Source organism: Orcinus orca, chromosome 1 (genome assembly GCF_937001465.1).
Source record: "Orcinus orca chromosome 1, mOrcOrc1.1, whole genome shotgun sequence".
Classification (NCBI taxonomy): domain Eukaryota; kingdom Metazoa; phylum Chordata; class Mammalia; order Artiodactyla; family Delphinidae; genus Orcinus; species Orcinus orca.
The window spans coordinates 119,059,202-119,079,387 of record NC_064559.1 but is presented as its reverse complement, the minus strand read 5'-3'; the positions used below and the strand labels follow the sequence as shown (position 1 = coordinate 119,079,387).

Genomic DNA, 20,186 nt, shown 5'->3' with positions numbered 1-20,186 from the left:
CGGGAAGATCCTACATGCCATGGAGCGGCTGGGCCCGTGAGCCACGGCCGCTGAGCCTGCGTGTCCGGAGCCTGTGCTCCGCAACGGGAGAGTCCACAACAGTGAGATGCTCGCGTACCGCAAAAGAAAAAAAAAAAAAAAAGAAGAAGGCGGAGATTACAGTTAATGCTGTAAAAAACCAAGGAATACCTGGAGATACCAGAAACTAGAATATAGAAAGAGGCAGGAATGGCTCCTATCCTAGAGGCTCCAGAGGGGGCATGGCATGACCCTGCCAACACTTGATTTCAGACTCTGAACTCCAGAACTGTGAGAGAATAAATTTCTGTTGTCTTAAACTACTCAGTTTTGGTAAGTTGTTACAGCAGCCTTAAAAAAGTAACACACCAAGCAAATGGCATAAAAAACAACACAGTCAATAAATATTAAAAGTCAGTTTGAGCGTCTTTTTATGAATTATTGGCCATTTGTAATTTTGCCTCTGTCTTTGCTGTCATGTAGCCTATTCTCCACAGAGCAGCCAGAATGTTCTTTTTACAAAGTATATTAGATTAAATCAGACTCCTGCTAAAAATTAACCAATATCTGCTATATTAGGTTAAGTTTGGTTACAAGTAACAACAAACCCAAATATCAGAGGCTTAAACAAATAACATCACTTAACAGGGGACTAGAGGCAGGTAGGTCAGGGACTCAACACTGTCAGGAAGGACTCAGCTGCTTTAAATCCATGAATCTATTGCTCCATTCTCAGATTAATATGATATTATTTCCCACCTCTTCTCTACTTATCCTAGCACTCTGTTTTCTGCAATACAAAATCATCAAATCATAATCATCAAAATCCCTTAATTACTCATACTTCTCAAAATGTTTCCTTCCCTTTGTTGTTTGCATGGTTACCTGCTCTCTTTGGAAGAGTCCACTTCCTTTGCAAAGTCACTCATTAGTACTGATAGTATTTCTCCCATGTTTCTCACTCCCTGAACCTGAGAGTTTCAGGTGTCCTCCCTGATTCACATTAGTACTTCATGACCATTTTCCTTCCTTCTCCTTTAAATCTCCCAACTTTAAATTTTATGCCATTAAACTATGTCACTATCATCCTCTCCAGATTACCATCATCCACAGGCCCTCACTGCAATTCTTTGAAAACTTTAGCTCCTGAATCACGATCACTTTCTCCAATGTCACTCCCTCATAATTCTTCGTAATTAATTATCCATTTATATGATTCTTCCAATTCCTTGGCCTCTCAGTTCCTTGACCTCCTATCCTCCAAAAGTTTCATCTTCTATCCTATTTCAGCCACTTGATCCCATGGTTCATTCCTTAGCCTTCCACATTAATAATAATTACATCCCATTAGTAAACTCAATTTCAGGCATTCACTCATTAAAGACAATCTCCTACTATTCCATCTTAGTGTCTCACTTCCATGGGGCTTTAATTTTCACTGTCCCTCAATTTTCCTCAGTTTCTGACTTCCATCTTCATCAACCTTAAATTCCATGGTCATTCATGATAATCACACTCACGTAAATTCATGACCCCCAAGATCAAATGGCTCTTAGTGTTTTCGAATAATCCTGAAACTCCCCAGTCTACTCAGTTTCCTTTATCCCTAGATAACTATTTATTTCTTACTTTTTACATTCTTCTCAAATGAACATCTCTTTCACCATCCCCTTCTCTCCTGAACTCAAGTCTAATATTTCCAGCTGCTTCACTAGACATCTCTGGATGACTGTCTAATAAGTATCACAAATTTAGAATGTCTAAAATTGAACTCTTCACCTACCACTGAAAATATGTTTATCTACAGAATTCCTATCACAATGACTGGCAACTCAATTCTCCCCTTTTCCATAGACCAAATATTTATTGAATTAGTAAATTAATTTTCAAAAATTTGGGGGTTCCTTGTCAGCTCAAGGCTTCAAGAGAGCTCCCACAGGGTTAGACATCATTAGAACATTCAAAGCCAGGAAACAATGGTGAAAAAACTTATGGTTCAAACCTTACATTTTATCGGGGAGCAAAACATTACTAAAGTGCACAACTCACTTCCCCTTATGTATTATTGGCTAAACTTAGTTTACATTTCCAAGCCTAGATGCAAGGAAGACTTGGAAATTGAGTTTCTATGATTTAGTTCGACCTATCACAATTCATCCCTTGGTCCTGGGCTCCTTTCCTATCATATTTTAATCCTTACTTGGACTTTTATATTCTAGTTACAAAATACCCAGCACCCAAAAAGATAAAATTCAAATTGTGTGGCATCTAATAAAAAATTATCAGGCACACAAGCAGGAAAACATGATGCATAGTGATGAAACAAATTAATTAATAGAAATGACACTAAAGTGATATCAATGATAGAATGAATAGACAAGGATATTTTTAAATAGTTTAATTATATTTGATGTGTTTGAGAAAGTAGAGGAAGCATGAACACATTAAGTAGAGTTACGAGAGATATATTCTTAAAAACTGAACTTTAAGAAATATAAAAAATGTCTGAGATGGAAAATATATGAGATGTGATTAATAGCAGATTAAACACTATAGAAAAAAACAATGGGAAACATGAAGACAAAGCAATAGAAACTATCAAAAATGAAACACTGAGAAAAAAAAAAAGCCTGAAAAAGTGGACAAAACACCAATGAGATGTGGGACAATTTTCATGTCTAATATAGTTGTAATTGGAGTCCTGATATTGGCAGCTGGGGAACAGAGAAAAACATATATATGAAGGCATAATGGCCAAAATGTTTCCAAACTCGTTGAAAACTACAAACTCACAAATTCAAGAAGGTCAAAGAAACCAAATCATGAGGAAACTACACTAAGGCACATCACAATAAAATTGATTTAAAACCAGTGACAAAGAAAAAGATATTAAAGTCAGCCAGATACCTACCATAAAAGGGAATAAAAATAACAGAAGAATTCTCCAAAGAGGAACTGCAAGCTAGAAGAAAATGCACAATATCTTTAACAATAACAACAAAAACAAGCTTTCGAATTGGAATTCTATACCCAGAAAAAAAAAATTTGTATTCCTTTATACATACTTGAGTTGGTTCTAAGATATAGTTATTTTGAAACAGGTTGATCCTTTCAAAGCTTGCTTTCAAGCTTTGTTAGGTTGGATTAAAGTAGTCTTTTGTCTTGTCCCACTAATGAATCAGTACCCTCCTAAGTACCCTTCAGGCCCATGTATTACAAAGTTTGGCACTGACTGTTGGGTCATGTGCTGTATCTAGTCTTGTGTTAACCCTAGGAATTCTGTCTCCAGTTCTTTCCCTGTGACTCGTTTCTCACCCTTGTGCTCATAAGTACTCAGTTGAGGACTCATGGGGAAAACTCTGAAGTTTTCCTTGGAAAGTTTTCTTCTCTCTATTACTCTTCCCTGCATATTTTGCTGCCTTTCCCTTCCTGAATTCTCAGCAATGTCTCCTCAATTCAGGGTGACCACCAGGCTCTGTTTATGGTCCCCTTCCCAGACTGTGGCCTGGAAATGCTCTATTCATTCCACTAGGACAGTTGACTCATCTCATTTGCTTCCCTTCTTCAATGATCACTGACCTATGATGTCTATTATTGAAAGTTTGAACACTTGATTATATGTGAGTGTGTGTGTGTATATATATATAAATATATATATAAATACATGCATATATGTTTCTTTTATTAAACATTCTTAATTTCTATAAGTATTCCACTGAAGAGTAGTTTGGAGAAGAGGCTACTTTTCAACTTCATAAAGTTTTCTACCATATATTTTAAATTATAGGTATTATTTTTATAATAAAAACACTAAACATTTTTTAAAAACATAATTTTCAATGAATTTGAAAGGGAATAAAATCCAGTTTTAACAGACCAAGTAGTATGAGTTGGACTGTGATAAAATATTAAAAGGAATTGTGTGGAATATTACTCAGCCATTAAAAGAATGAAATAATGCCATATGCAGCAACATGAATGGACCTAGAGTTTGTCATACTACGCGAAGTAAGTCAGAAACAGAAAGACAAATATATGATATCACTAATATGTGGAATCTCAAATATGATACAAATGAACATATCTATAAAACAGAAACAGACTCACAGACGTAGAGAACAGACTTGTGGTTGCCAAGGGGGTGGGGTGAGTGGGGGAGGGAAGGACTGGGAGTTTGGGATTAGCAGATGCAAACTATTATGTATAGGATGGATAAAAAAACAAGGTCCTACTGTATAGCACAGGGAACTATATGCAATATCCTGTGATAAACCATAACGGAAAAGAATATATATGTATAACTGAGTTACTTTGTTGTACAGTAGAAATTAACACAACATTGTAAATCAACTATACTTCAATAAAATTTAAAAAAAAGGAATTGTGCACCTTTTCAAGTTAAAACAAGTGCTAGGTAACATTGCTCAAGAGAGAGGAATTCAGATCCTCTCATCTAGAAAGGGAAACTCATGTTTGCACCAATAAGTGGAAGAAAGGACATAATGATTGGAGCCATCTACTGAGAGAGAAGCAAAATGCTGCTATTTAGAGCTGCTGGTATAAGCAGAAGGTACATACTCTTTCTGGTATATGAAGTTAAATGTGACTGAGACCTTAGTAAGATTCAATAATGTAGAAGCTAAAAAAATGGATTTGACTTCTGTGTCACATTTGCCAACAACATCATGGGTCCTAAATGAGGTGAAATGTATTTGATAGATTGTCAATGACCAATCAAAAAATTTAATTGCAATTTGAAAGGAAGGAAGAAAATCATCCATTTTTTCACCTGAAAGTAAATTAAATACTAAAGAAGAAAAGTGATGAGACAGAAAATCAGAATAAAGAATGTTTCCAGCGTTTTTAGGATAAAAAAAATTCAGAGATGTTCTGAAGCAAAATTGGAATTACTTAACTTAGTTCTTTTTCCCACTTGCCTGTAGTTACATAGAGCAGAAAACATGTCTGTCTTTATTGTCCTATCCTTATCACCTAGCACAATGCTTGGTGCATAGTAAGTACACAATTCTGAATCAATAAATTAACTCTAACTAAGGCCTAAACTGTGTTTATATCATTGCACAAAGAGTTAGTAAAAATTGGGGGGCTTAACTTTTTAACACAAGTATGCACAAGTTTTTTACATAATAACGTAGTTTGTTGCTATGGAGCTGACAACTAACATGTCAATAGAAGGAGATACCTCAAGTAAATACATTTTATAGAAAGGGAAATGGCAATATTTAACAAGAAGTTTGTGTGTGTGTGTGTGTGTGTGTGTGTGTGTGTGTGTATCACAAATCTAAGGATAAATCCTGGTGGTTGGAAGATTGTTAGGATAGGACACCGGTGATTCCTTAAAGAGAAGCTAGAGAGAAGATACATTTTCTTAAACTATACTAGAAAAGGAGCAAAGAGGGAGAAGTTGAGTATTTGTGGAAACAAAAATCTTCTAAAAGTCTCATTTGACTGAAAGCAGAATATTAGAACAAGTTTTGATGTATCTCTGACAATATCCACACTCATAAGGACAATACAAACTCTACACAAACTCTTCTGGAAAATAGAGGAGGAAAGAACACTTCCAACTCATTTTTGAGTTTCCAACTCATCAGTTTATAGTAATATGAAAACTGGACAAAGATATTACAAGAAAAGGAAACTACAGATCAATATACTTCATAACCATAGATTCAAAAATACCCCCAAAATATTGGCAAATTGAATTCATCAAATCCACCATGATCAAGTGGGGCTTATCCCAAGAACGCAAGTTTGGATCAACAGGTGAAAATCAATTTAATTCACCATATTAACAGACTAAAGAAGAAAAATCATATGATCATTTTAGTAGATGCAGAAAAGCACTTAATGAAATTCAGCATTCATTAATGATATGGAAAAGATCTCAGCAATCTAAGAATTAAAGAGGATTTCCTTAACCTGATTAACAGCATCTACAAAAGAAACTTACAGCTAATGCCACAATTACCAGTAAAGTAAAAAACGTTTCTCCCTAAGACCAGGGACAAGTCAAGGATTTCTTCTTTGATCTCTTGTCTTCAACATATAAAAATTGGGCAAAACATTCATACAAACACTTCACCAAAGAGGATGTATGGATGAAAAAGAAGCCCATGAAAGTATGTCAATATCACGTCTGTCATTAGAGAATGCAAATTAAAATCACAGTGAAATACCACTACACATATATTAAAATGGATAAAACAAAAAAATAAATCTGCTAATACTAAGTCTTGCTGAGGTTGCAAAGCAGCTGGAACTCTCACCACATTAATGCTAGGAATGTAAAATGCAGACACTTCTCAAAACAGTTTAGTAGTTTCTTATACAGTTAAACCTACAACTTACCATGAAATCATATAAACCCCATCCTTTGGTATTTAACCAAAAATGGAAAGATATATACCCACAAAAAATGTTTACAAGCATTTATAGTGGCTTTATTATAATCACCCAAATCTGGAAATATCTCAAATGCTCATCCTCTGATAATAGATAAATAACAGTGGTAAATACATGGAATGGAATACTGCCCAGCAATAAAAAAGAATTAACTACTGCTGCATTCAACAACTTGGATGAATCTCAAATACATTACATGAAGTGGAAGAAAACAGATGCAAAAGGCTACATACTATGATTCCATTTATGACATTCTGGAAAAGACAAAATCAGAGGGACAGGAAATAGATCAGTGTTTTCAAGGGGCTAGGGGAGGGCAGGTAGAGAAAGCTTAGAAAGTATCAAGAGAGAAATTTTGGGGGTGAGGTTGATAGAAATGATCTATATTTTGGTTGTGGTAATGGGTACAAAGCTGTATGCATTTACCAAAACTCAAAGAACTGTATACCTTAAAAGGTGAATTATATTGTGTGAAAATTATACTAGTTACCTATTGCTGTCTAACAAAGTATCCCAAAACTTAGTGGCATACAACAATAAACATTTATTATCTCACAATTTCTGTGGGTCAGAAATGCAGGCTCAGGTACCTCTGGCTCAGAGTCTCTCTCACAAGGCTGCACCTCAAGTTCTGGGCTGGTACAGTCATCTCAAGTTTCAGTGGAGGAAGGATCCACTTCCAAGCCCATTCAGGTGGCTGTTGGCAGTACTCAGTTCCTCATTGTGTATTGACTAGGGGCCATCCTCACTTTCTTATAAGGTGGATTTCTCCATAGCGTAGCTCACAGTATGAAAGCCTGCTTCCCATAAAATGAATAAACAAGAGATGGAGAGGTCAGCCTGAGACAGAAGCCACAGTGTTTTTCAACCTAACCTTGGAAGTGACATCCCATTACTTTTGCCTTATTCTATACATTAGAAACAAGTCGCCACATCCAGCTTACACATGAGGGGAGATTATGTAAAGACATGAATAACAAGGGTTATATCACTGGGGACCATGTTACAGCCTGCCCACTGCACAAATTATACCCCAGTAAGCTTGCCTTTTTTAAAAAAATAGAAGGATTAGAAATAGGACTAAGTGAGGGGCATACTTAAGGGCAACTAAGGTAAGGAGACTAAAGTAAACCAGAATGTGTTAACGTGAGCCCAAGATGTATGCTTACATGTCAAGAGTGACATCTCTCTAGAGAAGATCAGATAGCTGAGGAGGCAGTGGGAGAACGGGAAGAGATAAGACTTTATTGATTAGGCACAAATTGGGGTTTAAGAGCAAGACCTGAGACAAGGAATGAAGACAGAGGTCTCAGGACCTGGAGAGACAAGAGATGATGCCAGCTGTCAATACTGATCCCTCTGAGAAAACAACAAAATCATGGGTTAACAAATGCTAAGCTGCCAAGCCCCAAATATAGAATTTTTAAAGTTAACTATTGGTTCTCACTCAATTCCTCAGGATTGACATGTGATGGGGACAGAAGCCAGGCAGATCATTACAGAGACCTGATTTGACAGCAATGCATGTGAAGAAACCCTGAAAGGCTTTAGCTTACAGCAAGTTCAATATGTGCCAATAGTGAAATTAATTTGTTTGAAAGGTCAATTCAATATTAGCCTGTGCTCAAAGACTATCATGTTCAATCAAGGGATATTCCAGTCCACCTTTATGATAAGATCATACCAGAATCAAATGATCTGGCAGATGTTTTCTCTGTCACTGAGCTCAATCTTTAATATCTGAATGATACAACAAAAATGTTAATAGGGAGTTGAAACCTAAAATGTAAGATGGGTAAAGAGATTTTAATGGAATATGTAGCATGCACACAGAGCATGAAAACATATAAATTTATTTTTATATATTACATAATATTCGTTATACTTAATATATATGTTATAATAATATAATATAAATTTTATTTATATATAACTATAAAGCATTTCAAATATTCTGCCCCATTGCCAAAAAACAGATTCTTCCCTGGGGTGTGGATAATCTTCAGAAGTAAGAATTCTAGTTCAGTCATTTTGCAGATTGAGAAGTGCTAAAGACTTCAGTGGAAAACAATTACAGTGGCAGTGCTGTTCCTACAAGCCTATTCCTTTAAAGTCTGGAATATACATATAAAGTTGAAGGAGAAGCTTGTAATTTATTTCTCACATGTAGATAATGGGCAAGAATAACTATTTACTATCAGGTTTCCCTTTGTGTGAGTGTGTTTAAATATGCCATTAATTTGAATGCTTTCTAATTGATGAGTGGAAGAATTTAATTTTCATATATGGCTTCAATGAGAAATGGAGCCATTTGCTTCTGGAAAGTTTTTCAGTTACTCTTGTTATCCCTTTTCTTAGAATGTAAGATCCAGAGGATTAGGGGCCAAATGTATTTTGTTTACCAGCCCCTAGAAGAAACCCTGCTACATAGTAGGTAGTCAACATTTGCCTCAGAACTAGGTGATAGCCTCCTTACTTTTTCTACTCTCTAACTGTAATAATATGAATTCTTGTTGGTATAAATGTTCTTGTTGGTCTCAAGTGTTACCTTTCTTTTTCCAAAAAAAAAAAGGAAATTTTTTTCACATAATCATCCACAAAATTCATCATTATTTATTAAATTAATCCCACCCTCTTAAACAATTTGGAGAAGCCTGGATGGGTGGGGAAAACAATTACAAAAATTTTTCTGAAGATACAAAATCCCCATTTAAAAAATGCTGAGCAAATATGCATAAGGTCAGTTACCATAAAGCAGAGCTTACTCTTAGAAAAATTAAAGATAAAATTCAATCAAATTATAAATTAGACCCAAAAAACTATAGCCTGAAGAAGAATGAGGTAATTGACTAGATGTTTTAGTTCAGACGCCAATAAAAAAGTAATTAAAAACCTTTGATATTTATAATGATAATGTATCAATAAAAAGAGCAAGAATTTATTTTTGGCCAGAGTTTAAACATATGACCACACAAGTGTGCACTGTACAACTGAAGTGTGCAACTTGTATACCTGAGTGTGAATGATAAGTCACTATTTGCCAAGCACAGAGTGATTTGCACACAACATTTCATTTAACAACAATCCCACAAGTAAGACGTTACAAATTCCATTTCACGTAAATGGAAATCGAGATACACAGAGTTTAGATGGTATCCCCAAGTTCATAAAGCTAGTAAACAGTGGAGTTGAAATTAATGCCACATCTGTTCAACTCCTAAGCTCAATTGTCTTTTCATTTAGAATCTCTATCTGAAATATCACTACCGAATTAATTTAATTATTTAAAGCAATATTTATTTGATAAATAGAATTTCTTGGTCTGATTTCATTTCTACAAAATTATACTAAGCTGTTAGTCATAAATGTAAACAAAGATTTAATTAAATTGATGTTTGTTATAATAGTGCTTAAAAGGTAAAACAATAACCAACAGAAAAATAAGCAGCCTAAAATTCCAAAATAGGCAAGTAGTTTAAAATATTATGAAATACAGAGTATTCTCAAATTTTAATGACATGGAAAGTGTTCACCAATTATATAAGCTTAAGCGTTTACAAGTACTAAGAAGCTTACAAAGTAGTACCTCCACAGTAAATGCATAACCTTAATGTCTTTTTCCTTGTAAACCACATACATGAGATTTCATTCAACATCTGGATTTTTAAAAAGTCACTGTCTGGCTGTAAAATTCACCTGACTCCAGTTCAATATAGCAAATATGTTCCTCTTCTCTCCCCAAAGATTATTTTAATAACAGAAGAAATATAAACATAAAATAATCCACAATTTCAGTGGAGAATCATGAAGGGGCCATCTACTGAGCAGCACTGAGGAATAATGTGAAATGTAAAGGAGATTGCACAGGATTAATAACAAAACCTTAGAGAAAAGAAGGGAAGAAAGAAAGGAAAGAAAGAAAGAAAGAAAGAAAGAAAGAAAGAAAGAAAGAAAGAAAGAAAGAAAGAAAGAAAGAAAGAAAGAAAGAAAAAGAAAGAAAAAAAGAGGCAGGGAAGGAGGGAGGGAGGGAGGGAGGAAGAAATCCCATTAGACAAATATAATAACTTCTGAATAAAATAAAATTGCCTCTAGAAAACCTGGACCCAAAGTCTAGATCCATCAGTACAGGATGGAGTGAGAGTAAGCCAAGAAGTAGGCAGCAGGTTGTTCATCCAAATCAAGCCCAGTCTTCCATATGCTTGGCTGTGATGTTTGTTCTCAGCAAATGATATGAAATTAACTCTTGAAATAACATAAAACATGTTTCTTGATAAAGCTCAAGAATAGACTTTATGGCCAAAGAGAGAAGGGAGTTCTTTGGATAATTTTACCAAGGAATCAGCAAGAACTACAAAACTAGCTCTTTGTACTTTTTGTACTTTCAGAGACCTGGTTGTTAAACATTTACCAGAACACCACATAGCTGCAGGGGAAACTAGAAAATAAACGTTTTTCTTTATTATTTTTTTAAGCTGAGCATATTGCCATCCCATATTTTGTTGGCAAAGAAGGAGGAAATGGTAGAAAACTAGCAGTAACTAATACATGGAAAGATGTGATTTTAGTTCTCAGAAATTAAAAATCTGATCATTAAAATAATTTCAAATCTCTACATAAAGAATGACTTGAAGAACAAATAATACTTAAAATGGAATTAGTAATCTAGAAGATATACTTATTTTTTCCACAGTGTAGTACAAAATAAAAAATAATATAAACTACAAAGAAAATTTAAAGACATAGAGGGTGGATCTGAAAGGTCTATTTCTATTTTATCTGTACATTAGAAATTTCACAAGCAGTGTAAGCATTCTACAAATAAAGAACAGAAATAATGGAAGAAGAGAAAACATCAAATACTTAACACAGAAAAATTTCCCTTGGAGACACATGTCTAGGACAGACCTTCATGTAATCTTGGATGTCAAAGTATAAAGAGAAATTCCAATCATATTCAGTAAAAAAAAAGTAAGTTACTTATGTTAGATTGGGAATCAGACTGGAAATACCCAACATTTGCTTAAGAGTGAAAAATGAACTTGTTTTTAACTATGGATGGAGTGTAAATAGGGGGCAATTTGACAGATTTTACAAAACTGTTAAATGTGCATATCCTTTGAGTGATCAGATGATTATTCTGGTAGCTATCTTCCATAAATATTGGCACAAATGTGCAAGGACGTATGTAAAAAAATGTGGCACCATGTAGCAAAAACTAGAGTCAGCCTAGAGGCTTCTCACCTAAGAATAATTAAATACATTTTAATATTTTCATATTATGGAAGTCTATACAGGCAATTAAAAGAGAAAGTGATATCTCAATGTGCTATGTGAAAGGATTCTATAAATTGTTAAGTGAGGAGCAAGTTGCAGAACAATGGATAGAATTTGCATGTCCAGGTAAGTGCAGAGGATACACAAAAGATTGTTAATAGCAATTAGTCTTAGACTCTATAAAGGGAGATGAGAACTTCTGCTCTTTATTTTTTACATTTGTTTAATCTTTGATTTTTTTCACAAACAGCAAACCGTTCTCTAGTAATTTTTAAAAAGTTATACTAGAATTTTTCATGAATAAAGGCTAGATTTCCAAGAATAAGAATAGTCCAAAAATGCTGGGAAAATATAATAATAAAAAGCCTATACCTTTATGAGTTATAATTTTCATATTTAGGCAGAAATCATGACATTTATAAATTCGAGTATAGAAAAATTAAAACAAAACTACAAAAACAGCTCCCCCACTAAAGAAAAAGAAAAAATAAAGTGTAGGGAAAACAAATACCATAAATTAAGATAAAAGACAAAAAAAATTGAAGGGAAAAAATCATGTAACATGCATAATATAGTACTAGTTATATATATATATGTATATATATATATATATATATATATATAAAATAGTAATATTTAAAAATACAAAGTAGAAGAAAGGGAGTTTAAACAGCTTGTCCGAAATTATTTAGCTAAGAAAGCAAAGATATGACAAGACTGGAATTTTCTTCAGGCAGCATCAGTGAAGGGCTCAGGGCCTGACCACCCTGCTGCCCACTTGTAACTATTAAGTGCTGGCTGTAGGAGCAGCACAGGGTCAAGGGGCAGGACATTACAAGACCCCTCATGCCCTACTGGTGGATGTTTAAGTCAGTTCAGAATTTCTGGACAGAAGTCTGTGAATGATTAAAATACCTTTGAAATGTGCCTATACTTTAATTCAGCAATCTCACATGTAGAAATTTACTCTAATAATCAGATACGTATTCAAAACAGTCTTATCAGTGACTACAGTTGTGAAACTGTGAAGACAACTTAAGTATCCAACAATAATGGACTGGTTAAAATAATTACAATGTATGGATAGATACAGATTAGACATACAGAGAGATATCCCACAGAGGCATGGAAATTTCTTAACTTTTTATGTATTTTAAGAGGTGAGAATACAGGATATTTCATATGCTTCCATTAATGAAAGAAATTACATGTATATAGAAATGTGTCTGGAAATATATTAAATTCACTCCAGAAATATTATTGAGCATCTAATACAGAAGGGCAGCACTGGTTACAAGTACCCACCCTGCAGCCAGATAGCCTAAGTGAATCCCAAGTCTGCTGCTTACTAGCCATGGATCTGGCCAACTCATGTATGCTCTCTCAGTGGAAAAGGATGCTATGAAGAAAAGTGCAGCGTGGTAAGGAGAATAGAGTGATGGGGTTGGACCTGGTGTATGAGTGAGAGTGGTTATGGGAGGTCTTTCTAAGGTCTGAAGAAGAAAACTGTAAGAAGTGAGGGAGCAGAGGGCAAGCACCCCAAATATCCAGGGAACAGAATCCCAAACGGAAGGAACTGCAAATGCAAAAGCCTGAGGTGGGGAGTTTGTGGAGTGTTCTGGGAAGAGCAGGAGGTGAGGGTGGCCATAGTAGAATAAATCATACCCAACTGTTCATAGTGGAACGCATGGAGCTATTTTTCTCTTCATACTTGTTTGGATTTTTGTAATTAGCATGAAGTACTCTTACAATGGAAAACAGCAAAAATATTCACATTTGGAAAAAGAAAACAGCAAGTTACTCTCTTTCTGATTACTCTCTCGAATGAATATGATCAGTGTTCCGTTTCTTGAAAATACATGTTCATACTTTCTAAGCAAAATTCAAAGCCATCTGCTTATTCAGGCTCTCATGAGAGGGTTTAGCAGTGGGGAGTGTGTGTTCATGATTCTGTTTGGGACAGTGCTGTTTTAACGCTTTGCTCTTTACCTTGCTTCCACTCTCCAACTGTGTTTGATTAGAAACCAATTCTAACTTTGAATGACTTTTTAAAAATTGGCATTTCCCTCATGTGCCAAAAGTAAGGAGCGTATCTTTTAAAAGAAGAAAATGAATTTGATAAAATATTTTGCTTGGCTAGAAATGTTTTCAGTAGTTTATTAACTGCAAAATAATTCCCTACTGAATGCCAGAGATCTTGTGCAGGATGTTGCCTGGGGCTAAATAATATGTGTTCACCTTTTAATCACACTGACTTTTAATCACACTGAGCTGGCCTCCGGGGGGAAATGGAAAGTAAGTCCACCAGCATTCAACATATAGTCTTTATTTTAATGGAGAGGAACTTTAAGCATGAATAGCACAAAGTGTCAGATAATTCAAAAAATGTTTATGATTTTGCTGGGTTATAGTATAGATTTACCATATAGGTATTTCCAACAATCTTGGAATTCACTCCCATTCAAATATGAAACCACATTGTGAAAACCTCAGGTAAGTTGAAAGTCCCAGTCTTATTCTCATTGTCTGTTTCTGCCTGATCTTAAAGCAGACTATATATTCATCATTTTCAAGAGCCATAGCTTGAAAACAAATTATAGATTTCTTTGGTTCACCTTCGCAGTCAGGTTAATTCACTATGTTACTAATGTGACAGGGACACTAACCTTTGTTTATTGAGCTGTTGTACAGGTGCTTGACTTTACAGCTGTATTGTAAGCAGGCTGAGGGTAGGAAATATTGTCCTTTTTACATTTTAATCCTGAGCAAATATCACAGAGTTTGGCAGATAATATATGTATAATATTTGTTTGTTGAAATTAAAAGACAATTCTGGACCACAGTAACTTTATATTTCATATTGTAATAAGAGAGAAATTTGCAGTTTTGTTTCAATAGCAATTCTCTTCCTACCCTATTTCTAATTCTCCAGCAGGCCTGATAAGAAGGTCAGCAAGGATGCAGGATAATTGCAGAAATTTGTTTCTTTATTACTGAGAACCATTCCAGTCTGAATTTATATTTTCAGTTTTATACCCTAATGTTTAAAATTTTGTGTTTTTTTTTAAAGATGAAGCCAAAAGTAGTTATAGTGAAAAATCATTAATTATTCTGAATCAAAATGGGTCTTGTTCATTGTTTGGCTTTGGACACTATTAAGGAAATCTGAAGTATTTGGATTTTTTAAAATTTATTTTTATTTATTTGTTTTTCCTCCATATATATTTTTTATACAATTTTTAAAGCTTACACTCCATTCACAGTTATTACAAAATATTGGCCATATTCCCCATGTTGTACAATACATCCCTGTAGCCTATCTTATACCCAATAGTTTGTACTTCTTACTCTCCTACCCCTGTATTGCCCTTCTCCCCTCCCCACTGGTAACCACTAATTTGTTCTCTATATCTGTCTGTTTCATTTTGTTATATTCACTAGTTTGTTGTATTTTTTAGACTCCACATATAAGTGACATCATACAGTATTTTTTTTCTCTGACTTATTTCACTTAGAATAATGCCCTCCAAGACCATCCATGTTGCTGCAAATGGCAAAATTTTGTTCTTTTTATGGCTGAGTAGTATTCCATTGTATATATATATACCACATCTTTTTTAATACGAAGAATTTGGGTTTGTTTTGCTTGGGGAAAAAACACACAGAGTACCAGAGATTTAACAGAATTAAGTAGATTAGCAATTCTGAATGCACTTTCCACCCTCAAACCCACCCCTAAATCTATGGTGATGATTAATCCTCCTATGAAAGCAACAAAAGCAGAGAGTGAGCCTTTAAAGCAAATGATCAGCCCTGTTATTAACAATATACCTCTCAAAGCATTGCAGAGATGTTTCTGCTTGCCAGTCTCTTCCTTTTTCTTACCTATAGGCCATTAAAATGCCTTAGTGCAGTCTTCAGGTACACTCCAATGTCTACCTTCAGTTACCTCTGTGTATTTCTTTTTATTCCTTGAAATCCCCATTTCTGCAAAATATTACAAGGTAGAGGTAAAGACAGTAATTGGCAACCTTTGGCTGCATTATTGAGGAGATTTGTCTTCTTCCAATACATTTTGCAAAACTCCAGCTACTAGTCACTATTAGTAAATGGCCTCTCTCTCTTTTCACACAGTGGTTTACTTTTCTGCCTTTCCTCAGTGGGTCTTTGTTTTCAACATATCTCAAACAGCAATTTCTGAATTTCGTTGCAGTGATTAGAAGATTTTACAATTCCTGTCCTTTTACCAGGAACTTCCATTTTGTATATGAACAAAATATTATCTCCCTCCAGGCTGAAGCCATGAGCCTCCTAACACTTCCCATCAGCAGCTCTGGACTTCTGAAACAGTGCATTCCCTATCAGACAGTCTACACACTGACATCCAACAAAACAGCAGCTGAAATCTTTTTTTTTAGATCTAGAACCTCATTCATCACCTGCTAGCAATTTAAAGTTTTTAAATTATACTGTATCATAGTCTTTAGGAATGTTCTATTTATGACACATTGCTCTCATTTCAATATAGTTTTGTGGGTGGGCATGTCATAGTAGGAGCTAAAGCAGAAGAGAAAGTTCATTAAATAATCATTATACACTTTATAATATATGTACCTAATAAATGCATTGAAAGATTTAAAATATTCCAGGGAGGATGCATTCGTAGATGCAGTTTGAAATATGATTTGAGAAATTATAAAAATATATTTCTCAAATGCAGACAACCAATCTGTGTATTTCAAGGGAAAATATTTAAACTCTGACTTCACTTCCTATCCATCGTTAAGGCCAAATTTCTAACGCTCTAATATTTTATTTCTACTGCAAACTTACCACCATTTACTTTGTCTCTACTATATTCTGCTTAAGGAAAAAAAATATACGGGTGTGTGTGTGTATATATTTATATATATATATATATCAAGATATATATCAAGTTTATAGCAAACATTGGGTGAAAATTAAAGTGAAAATGTATTAAATAATGAAAAAGATAAATGAAACAAGTTATTAGTCTGGGTTATTACTTTGAATGGATTAATTTGACAGCATAACATAATAATGATTAATCTACCTTTGAACACATACCTATTTTGTCTTTCCTTTCTCACTGATAAAGTTAATATATATGTTAAAGAATGTCTGCTAAGGTGGTCATTAAACAGTTTGTTAGTGTTATTAGCAAAAGCCTGGTATTTAAAGATATCAAACCCTCTAGATCTAACACAGAGACAGAAGTCTCCTCAGTATTATCATTTTTGCTTTGGGAAGAATAGTTCATGTGGCCTCTTAAATAACAGACACAAGACCGTGAGTGCTCATTGCTTTGGATAAAGCTTTTGCAGATTTTATTTGTTTATGGTTTTGTTTTTAACAGAGGTTGATTAACCCCAAATTTCTTTGTATACAGAATTTAATTTTCTGGGCATAATGTAAGAAAATTAGCATAAGGCATGAAGAGCCATCTGAGAAGAAAATGATTCAGATCCCAACCTCTTCCATTTTAGAGAAAGTAGCCTGAACAGACGATGTGGTCCAGTTCCAAACTCACCTTGGGCCCTCAGACAATTCCACAGAGAGCTCACAAGCTGAGATGGCACTTCAGTTTTCCAAAATTGAGGGACCGGGACCAGGACTTGTTCTCCCCATAACAAGACATTGGATGCAGGCTGCTTCAGAGGAAGGGGTACACCTTTAACTGGGGCAACTGAAGGAATGCAACTGTGAGCATCCTGGCGGCCCTAGCTTTAAGTGCCTTCACCTTGGAGGGAATATTCTAGGTGAAACTAGCATGTGTTACACCAGGTTCTTTCAACCATCAAAATTAAATGGAAAGATAATGAAAATATCCAGATAAAATTCTGGAATAAATATTGCATTGCATGTTTTCTAAACAAAGAAAGAGAAGAGAGCAAAGAAGAGAGAGAAAGAGGAGGATGAGGTAACATCTTTAAATACCTATTCTCACAAAACATCATGCATTACACATAATATGTATGCTGAGTAAGTAAATTAATGAAAAACAAAGCTATTCTTTTCATTCTGTAAAAATATCATATGCATTTATTGCTTATATTACAAACATTTTCAAGAAATCCTGCCTCACTCATTATCATTCATGAAGACTGAAGCTTTGATTGCTTCCTTGTAAACTTTTCTGAATATCATCTTATAGCAAGAGTTAATTTTTGTAGATATATTTAACATTTGGCAGGAAATTTACTCTCCTTAACCAATACAATGCAGACAATTGGGCTTTATTTTTTTGAAAAGAAAAGTGAAGCAAATGAAATATATTTAGTAAACTCATTATTTTGTAGCCTTCATTGGTCTGTACCCAGTAATGTTAATGGTCCTTTAACTTACCTAGAAAACGGAAATAGAGTTACAGATATAGAAAACAAACTCATTGTTACCAGGGGTGGGGGGAGGGATAAATTGGAATATTGGGATTGACATATACACACTACTATATATAAAATGGATAACTAATAAGGACCTACTGTATAGCACAGGGAGCTCTACTCAATACTGTGTAATGCCATATGTGGGAAAATAATCTAAAAATGAGTGGATAAATGTATATGTGTAACTAATTCACTTTGCTCTACACCTGAAACTAACACAATACTGTAAATCAACTATATTCCAATAAAAAATTTAAAAACCTCAGTAATTAAATGTGCTTTGAAATAACTCTTTAAATATTCAACCATTACCATAATTTATATTAACAATATCTACTCACTTCTAACCAAAAGGACTATTTTTTTCTTAATTTTCTTTATATTCATTTCAGATTACACTATTTTCTCTGGTTTCAGGTATATTAAAACTTTGAAGAATGATAAATGTTCACCAAGTATATTTAGATTTTATAATTATCCTTAGAAGCATTTTACATTTGAGCTATTATTCCATATAATTTCATATTTTTTCTTTACAGAAAGTTGCTGCCATAATAAATCGTAATCTTTAATTAAAAGGAGCCATCCAACTCAAAATGTCAAATACCTATCTACAAGCTATATCAAGTAGTCCTAAATGTAAAGGCTTCCAAAATCTTTTCACATTCTTTGTAATAGAAAGATTATTTTAACAAGAAATACCATTTATATACTAGTAAAATATTAAAGTTTTATTCTTCAAACTTTTGAACAGGTGTTATCTGGTCAAAGCATTATGCTAGATGCTATGGAAATAAAGCAACAAATAAGCTCTTTTATCTGTCTTCATAAATGTTATAACATTGAACTAAGAGATTATGAAAATAATGTATCATAATACAAAATAAAATAAGAAAAATAAAGTTAGTATAAGCAAAGAGAAATGCTCAAATTATTTCAATTATAAAGATGAGGGAAGATTTTATATTAACCTCTAATAAAATATTTATCTCAGAGTACTGTAACTGTTTCCTTCTCTGCCTCTCCCACTAAAGTGTGAATTTATAAGTGGGATTAAGTGTACCTCACAGTATTTCCTATGCCTGTCACAGAACTCTGAGCTAACAGATGATCTTCTAGCTTTTAGGTGAGTTAATATGTAAACATCCCTCACCTTGAAGGATGAGTACCAGTTCCATAGAGAGCTTTCCAAGATGAGAGTGAGTTGTTGGCTTGTTCACTCAAGTCATTTGAACATATAATGTTCATCTTGAGGAATGCAGAGGCAAATGTTTCTGAAGTAATAGGTTGATAGCATATTATAGAATACCTTGAATGCCATACAGCAGAATTTGATATTTACTCCTCTTGTAGGTAAAGGGTTGAGAATTTTCTTCATAATAACATAACGTAATCTGAGTGTTCTTTAGGATATTGGGTTACTTAAGTCACATCCTTTATTTCATTTGGATTCCCATTACTAACTTTTTTAACCCAATCCTAGAAGGGAAGTCAAAGGAAACAAAAGAGATGGACTAGACTAGTTTTGCTCCTAATTTAGATAAGCCAGTTCCAGCAACGAGGGATTTAGGAAACTGGAATATATTTTTTAAAGTATATCTCTATTAAATATCTGCTATATTTCAGGTAAAAATTACATTCTTTGAATATGTTTCTAATTTAAAGAAATCCCTATGTATTGTTTCAATTATCAATTCTTTGTAAATACTACTTCTACGGTTAATTGCATCCCACGAATCTAACCTTACTGGAAAAGGATTGCATTAGTTAAAGTGAATTTAAATCTGTTTAGTATATATTTAATATACACCTAACTCAGAACTCAAAATTGGAACTCAGAATTGTTGAAGGGAACATCTCAGTTGTTGAAGGCAACTCCTGAGTATGAAATTTCTCTCTTCATCCAGAAAGAGTTAACAATTTCTTCCAAACTTAGTCCAAGGTGAGAATTTATCACAAATTTGAAACTGGAGGCCTTTACCAGACTATAGATTTTACCACATATATGGGAACTTGAGAAGAAAAATGAGAAATTTTGTAAAATTAAACTTCGTTAAAATC

The 20,186-nt window shown here is 34.1% G+C and overlaps 1 pseudogene; it reads right to left on the bottom strand.

Moving 5' to 3' along the window:
• LOC101275129 (BRISC complex subunit Abraxas 2-like) overlaps positions 1–19,373 on the bottom strand; it is a 55,245-nt pseudogene extending 35,872 nt beyond the window's left edge.
• Between the last annotated feature and the right edge of the window lie 813 nt (positions 19,374–20,186).